Genomic DNA, 7,002 nt, shown 5'->3' on the forward strand with positions numbered 1-7,002 from the left:
AAGCATGTCATTCTTCTGTTTAAAAAATCATTATTGCTTCTCTGCTGACTTCTGTCCCGAGCTTCTGAGCCTTGTGTTCAAGATGCTTAATGAGCAGGCTCTGCTTCCCATCTTACTCTTTCGCATGGCCACCCCCCTCCACCTCCCTAACAAAAATGACAGCAAGAGTAGCTCACAGGTGCAGAACGTGAAGTGCCAAAGCTGTGGGTGCCGTGCTTTACCTGTCCTAGCTCACGGCAGCCCGGTCATGACCCTCAGTCAGCACGGGCCACGTTATGCAGTGGGGACAAATGCCTCCCGAGTGTCAGTGACTCCAATAACCAAGCAACCTTGTCTGGTAAAATACGTGACCAGTGTGCGTGGCCAGCATCTGCTCATCGGAGAGACTTAGAGACTCAGGCCATTTGGTCGGTCGCATCTCTAACGTCTTTGGGTGCTGCATCATGCCAGAAAGCAAACTCCAGAGCTCTAGAGACCCTCCCGCTGACCATGAAACATCCGGGCCTGGGAACGGTACTCCTGGGACTTCCCCGGTGCTCCAATGGCTAAGACTCTGAGCTCCCAATTCAGGGGAACCTGGGTTTGATCCCTGGTCAGGGAACTAAGAGTTCCCATGTTGAAACTAAGAAGTTCACGTGTGGCAGTGAAGATGGAAGACCCCTCGTGCCACATCTAAGACCTGGCACAGCCAGTTCTAGCCACAGCGTGGCCAGGAACGGATAACCCCTACCTGTGCCTGGAAAGGGAGATGGTCAAGAGTGGTAAATAGCATTACAGGCAACCATAGCTGTTATCAGCACCCTTTAACGATGAGGACATGGAGATACATGGAGGTCAAGCAAACCACCCAAAGGCACACAGCTAGAAAGTGGAGCTGGACTTCAAACACGGGCATTTGGCTCCACTCCTATAGCGCAGCCTCTGTTTCTCAAGCCCAGCTTCCCTCATCCCTGTTTGCTTTGCCTCTGCCAAGGTTCCTTCCCACAACCTCTCTGCCTGGCAAACTCCTATTCAACCATCAAGACCCTGCTGGATTGCCCTCTTCCCTCTGGCTCCAGGCAGAGGGAACTGTTCCCACCTCTGAGCCTGTACAGTGCCCATGGATGTCGCCACTGTGGCCCTGTCCACATCATCTCGAGCAGTTTCTGTGCTCTGCTGAGGTCACGGCGGACAGGCCCTGCTCCATTGTCCTGGCATCTTCAGTGCCTCTCGCTGGCACTGAACAGGCCTGGGGCTGCCTGGCAGGGGTCAAGGGCAGTAGGCACAGAGGCTGAGCTGCTGCATGCAGTGAATGCTCACCACCCCTCCCCTGCGGGAAGTTTCTGCACCTAGGCCCTCTCTTTCTTGACACCCCAGAGTAATGAGACTCGAGGCTGGAGGAAGAGAGACGCGGTGGAGCTCGGGAGGCTGGCCAGGGTAGGGGTGGAGTGGTGGGAGCAGCAGTGCCCCCCTCCCCTGCCCAAAACCTTCCCGAGGGCATCAAAGGGTCACCAGATCTCAGGACCTGCCTGTTGCCCTACCTCCTGGCTTTGGGCCCAGCTGTCGGGCTGTTCCAGTTGAGAACCCTCAGTCACAAAGGTGTTTTGTTTTTTTTTTAAAAAAAAAAAAACCTAAATTACATTCCCTCCTATCTCCAGGACTTAAAGGGGTCAACTCAGATTAAACCAGTCCTTCCCCTCCCTCCCTACCCCAGCATCATTGGGTTTCTGGAGCTAGGTGCCAAGGGGCCCCCTGACCAGTCCTCTTCCCACTGCCCCACTGCCAGGGTGGAGGGTGGGAGCTGGGTTAGGGAGGCTCAGGCCAGGCCCCCCTCACTCTCACTGTCAACCACAGCACCTGACCTCACTGCTGAACACCCCTGGAAAGAGCCAGCCCCCCGCCTGCCTCTCTGCACTCCCCACCTCCACTCACATTCATTCTCCTCCAAGAAAATGTGCTGATTTTTAACAGCCAGGGAGGCTGCACATGGTAGGGATGGAGGGCTCGCTGAGTGCATGAATGAATGAAAAAATCCCATTCAAGGGAAACAATAGGATTTCCCTGGGGGCCCAGTGGTTAAGAATCTGCCTGCGAATGCAAAGGATAAGGGTTCCATCCCGGGTCAAGGAAGATCCCACACGCCGCCAGGCAACTAAGCCAGTGTACCGCAACTCTTGAGCCAGGGTTCTAGAGCTGATGCTCTGCAACAAGAGAAGTCACCACAGTGAGAAGCCTGAGCACCACAACGAAGATCCATAGCAGCCAAAAATAAATAAATAAATAGAAATAAAAAATAAACCTGCGATTAAAAAAAAGGAGTGGGGGAGACAACATATCTCTTGCACGTCCCCTTAGAGAAGCGGGGCCTGAAAATCCCCATCTTCAACCTATCATTAGAAGGACCATTATTTTACTGATCCTGAGTCATTCCATCCCACATCTTCATTCCTGAACCCCTAATGGCATCTCAATCCTGCTGGCCCCCCAAAAGCAAGGCGATTATGGCCCTCTTGGGGCTCCCCTGATAGCTCAGTTGGTAAAGAATCCTCCTGCAATGCAGGAGACTCCAGTTCGTTCCGGGGTCAGGAAGATCTGCTGGAGAAGGGATAGGGTACCCACTCCAGTATTCTTGGGCTTCCCTTGTGGCTTAGTTGATAAAGAATCTGCCTGCAGTGTGGGAGACCTGGGTTCGATCCCTGGATTGGGAAGACCCCTTGGAGAAGGGAAAGGCTACCCACTCCAGTATTCTGGCCTGGAGAATTCCACGGACTCTATAGTCTGTGGGGTCACGAAGAGTCGGACACGACTGAGCGACTTTCACTTTCACTTGCTCTCAACAAAGTTATATCAAAGGCTGAGAAAATATGCCTTCAGTTGGTCAGCTGACATTTCCTGAGCACCTACTGTGTGCAGGGCATGGTTGTCTTGGGGGGGGCACCCCAACTTGGAGTGTGGGACCTGGGGCCTGAAACTCTCATACAGAAAGGCAGGGAGGCCACCTTCAAGACCTTGGATGACTTGGGCTGAGGTCCAAGGTGACAGGCCAGGGTCATTGGGTGGGGAGAGAGCAGGGCTGGAAGCTTCATCCTGGTCTGACTCAGGGGGTGAGGGCATCCCAGAGATGGTTTGAGTCAAAGGGAAGACATCTCCATTCTCCAGAGAATCAAGTGGAGGGCGTCTAGGACAGGCTCCAGCATTGACAAAAGGCCCGGGGTGGGATGGGGTGGGGTGGGAGTGTCAGTAGGGTTGGGGGGGACCCCCATGACTGGCTGGAAGGAGAAGGCAACACACAAGTCTGTGTGACTTTGTGTGCAGCCCACTAGGTGAGCAAAGCACTTTCACCCTCCTAAGGACTTGCCGGGCTTCCCAGGTGGCTCATTGGGTAAAGAATCCGCCTGCAATCCAAGAGATGAAGGTTTGAAGATCCCCTGGAGGAGGGCATGGCAACCCACTCCAGTATTCTTGCCTGGAGAATCCCCATGGACAGAGGAGCCTGGAGGGTGACAGTCCATAGGGTCTCAAAGAGTTGGACATGACTGAGCGACTTAACACACTCACAGCAAGGACTTGCCACCTGCAGCCCAGTGACATGTTATTTCCATTTCACAGATGAGAATCCTGAGCCTCATTTGCCAGAGATCATAGCAGTGAGGAGATGAATCTTAACCCAAGTCTTCTGATTACAGAGTACCTTTTTTTTATGATACCAATTTGTCTGACAGTTCTGGTTCTCGGAAGGAGACAAAGAAACAGTCTAAGACGGCTTCCAAGGCCCCTCCCTAAACAACTGTGGGAGGAGAGCAGGGTGGTCCCCTTCACTTTGGTGGTCCTACCCACCACTCCCAGGCTCTCCCCGAAACACTGACTCACAGCCCTGAATAGTGGTGGCTCTTTGGGGCCCCCATGACGCTCTCCTAGGCTTCTTGTCCAATTCTGAGAGGCACATGGCTGGTAAGACGGTCCTGCTTGAAGAAGCTGAAACTCAGAGAGGTGAAGTGATTGGCCCAAGGTCACACAGCAACTGAAGGTCTTAGCCACAACTCAAACTGAGGGTGTGACTCAGAGCCCCTTGCTCTCTGGGTTCCCATCCATTTTCCCATCTTCCTTTCAATCTCTTCCCAAGGTCCTGGAGTTGGCAGTTTGAGGGTATCGGACTGTGTCACTCTCCTCTAAGAGAGCTGGGCCATTATACAGAATTCCCAGCCCTTTCCTCAGAGAGAAACTCCCAGAGTCTGGCCCATGCCCCACGTAGCAAGGCTCTGGCTAGGAGTTTGGACCAGTGGTGGCAGGTTTCTCTAAAGGCCCTCTGGGGCCCCCAATCTCACCTCCCTCCTGGTTGGAATAACCAGCGGGATCTTGTCTTGGGCCCATGAATGGACCCGTCCCCTCGCTGGGGTGCGCCAAGTGGAGGAGACAATGAGGCGGGTGCTGGGCAGGGGTGAGTGGCAGTAACAGCCCCAGCGGCGGACGAGGAAGATAACTGCTCTTGACAGATGAAGGCACAGCTGAGACAAAAGCTACATCCTATTTGGCTTTTAATTTGGAGGCCTCAAGAGTGAATTCTGAAGCTCCCTGCTCTCGTCCTCACGTGCAAAGTGGAACTGACTTTCAGGAAATGACCTGAAGTGAAACCGCATTACTCATCAGCATGTCTCTGGGAGGCATCGGCTTCACGCTCCCGCCCCCAATCCCTAACAGGATCGGGTCCCCTCACACACACCTCTGTCTTATCGAGGGGCAGTGAGCAGGGCCCAGGTCCCTGGGAGACTCAGGGATGGCTGGGTGGACAGCAGCGTTCCACTCTAAGCTTGGACGTCGACCGACGCTATCATAGACATCAGGAATCTGCAAATGACAGCCTGTTGGTGAAATCCTGTCGGCCCAACCCTGTTTTTGCAGGGCCACAAGCTGAGAATGACTTTTTTTAAAGGTTGAAAAAATCAGAAGAAGAAATTTCGTGCCATGTAAAAATTATATGAAATTCAAATTTCAGCATCCCTAAATAAGGTACAATTGGAACATGGCCGTGTCCGTTCCCTTATGTATGTTTGTGGCTGCTTCTCAGCTGTCACAGCAGAGTAGTTGTGACCGGGACAGAACAGCTGGTGTAGCTCAAAGAAATTACTATCTGGTCCTTTACAGAGCTTCCCTGGTTGCTCAGTCGGTAAAGAATCCATCTGCAATGCAGGAGACCCGGGTTTGATCCCTGGGTCTGGAAGATCCCCTGGAAGAAGGAAATGGCAACTCACTCCAGTATTCTGGCCTGGAGAATCCCACGAACAGAGGAGCCTGGCGGGTTATATAGTCCATGGGGTCGCAAGAGTTGGACACAACTTAGCAACTAAACCACCACCACCCTTTACAGACCCAAACTCTCCCAAACTGAAAACATTTAAAAGTCAATTGGGGGATTTCTCTTGTGGTCCAGTGGTTAAGAATCTGCCTGCCTAGGCAGGGGACACGAGTTCAATCCCTGGGTCTGGGAAGATTCCACAAGCTGCAGGACAACGAACTCCCTGAGCCACAACTACTGAGCCTACACTCAAAAGCCTGTGCACGGCAACTAGAGAGTAGCCCCTGCTCGCCACAACTAGGAAAAGCCCAAGCACAGCAACCAAGACCCAGAGCAGCCCCAAATAAATAACTATTAAGAAAAGAAAAATGTCTATATAAGTAAAGAAATAAAAGTCAGTGGGTGATGGGGGTGATGGTGGGATCAGAGGAGCGGTTGTCCTGAAGCCCTCACCCCCTCCAACCATAGCCAAGGTGAGGGTGTGTCTGCTAAGTCTTCCCACATCCCCACACCTCCAAGGGGAGAAATTGATCATCATTCAGTCAACACACAGGTGTCGCTTTGTAGGGCACTAATCCGCCGCTGCGACAGGGAGCAGAGATAGAAAGATGACTAAGTCCTGCTTCCGGGTTCCCGCCTTCTGCACTGGGTTTACACTGCCTGCCATGTGCAGGATGAAGAAGCCTCAGGGGACAATGGTGAGTGGCTCTTGCCCCGACAATCAGATGCTCACAGTCTGGGGTGGGAGGTCTAGACAGACAAGTAAACAGAAAACCACCATTTGGTGGGTGTGACTCGTGAAGATATGCCCCAGGGAGCAGAGGAAACAGAGCGGGTGGGAGCTTAACCCAGCCTGGGATCCTGAGTGAAAGCTCCTTGGACAAGCATCTCTTTTTCTCTCTCTTTCTTTTTTCAGGCCACACCTCGAAGCCAACTTGACCTTAGTTCCCTGACCGGTGATCAAAGTCACTCCCTCTCCATTAGAAGCGCAGTCTTAATCATTGGACCATCAGGAAGTCTGGACAAGCATCTCTTGACTGTGGTGGCATTTGAGACTCACCACGAGGGTTTCGAAAACCATACCAATACCTGAGCCCCCTCACCCCCAACCCCCGCAGAGATTCTGGTTTCATCTGTCTCAAGTCCATTCTGGCCTTGGCTAAGTTTTCAGTATCTTCCAGGTGACCTAAAGTTTCAACCAGGGCTGTGAACCCTAAACCAGGATGAGTAGGAATCAGCTTGGGTGGGCAGAAGGCGGTCCAAACAGGGCAGGGGACAGACGCAGACAAAGGCAGGGTTGCCCTGCCCTACTGCAGGAGCTGCCTGTGCCCGCGGGCCACGGGGTGCCCCCTCACTCATCTCAGGTCCTCACGCAGCTCTTCTCCCTGAGGAAGTATCCGCCCCCCATCCCGATAACCCCCTTATCTTTTCAGGAAAAGTGCTGATCCAATCAGACTCGTTCACAACCGGAGCCAATTCTCTGAGCTCAGGAAAAAGAATGGTCCTCAGTGTTAAGATAAGGGAGGAAATGATCATCATTAGGTCCAAAGCCCCCAGCCCCCAGCCCCTCCTACCCTCAAACATGCTGTGCTTTAATCCCGGGGGCGGAGCCCTCTCCAGGCCCAGGTGAGAAGAGGTTTTGAGCTTTCATTTCCTCTTCTCCCTGGGTCAGTGGAATTCCCTCGAGGAGTGAGGCCTGAAGGAAGAGGGGTGCTGGGGGCGGGGGGGCG

Source organism: Bubalus bubalis, chromosome 3 (assembly GCF_019923935.1).
Source record: "Bubalus bubalis isolate 160015118507 breed Murrah chromosome 3, NDDB_SH_1, whole genome shotgun sequence".
Taxonomy (NCBI): domain Eukaryota; kingdom Metazoa; phylum Chordata; class Mammalia; order Artiodactyla; family Bovidae; genus Bubalus; species Bubalus bubalis.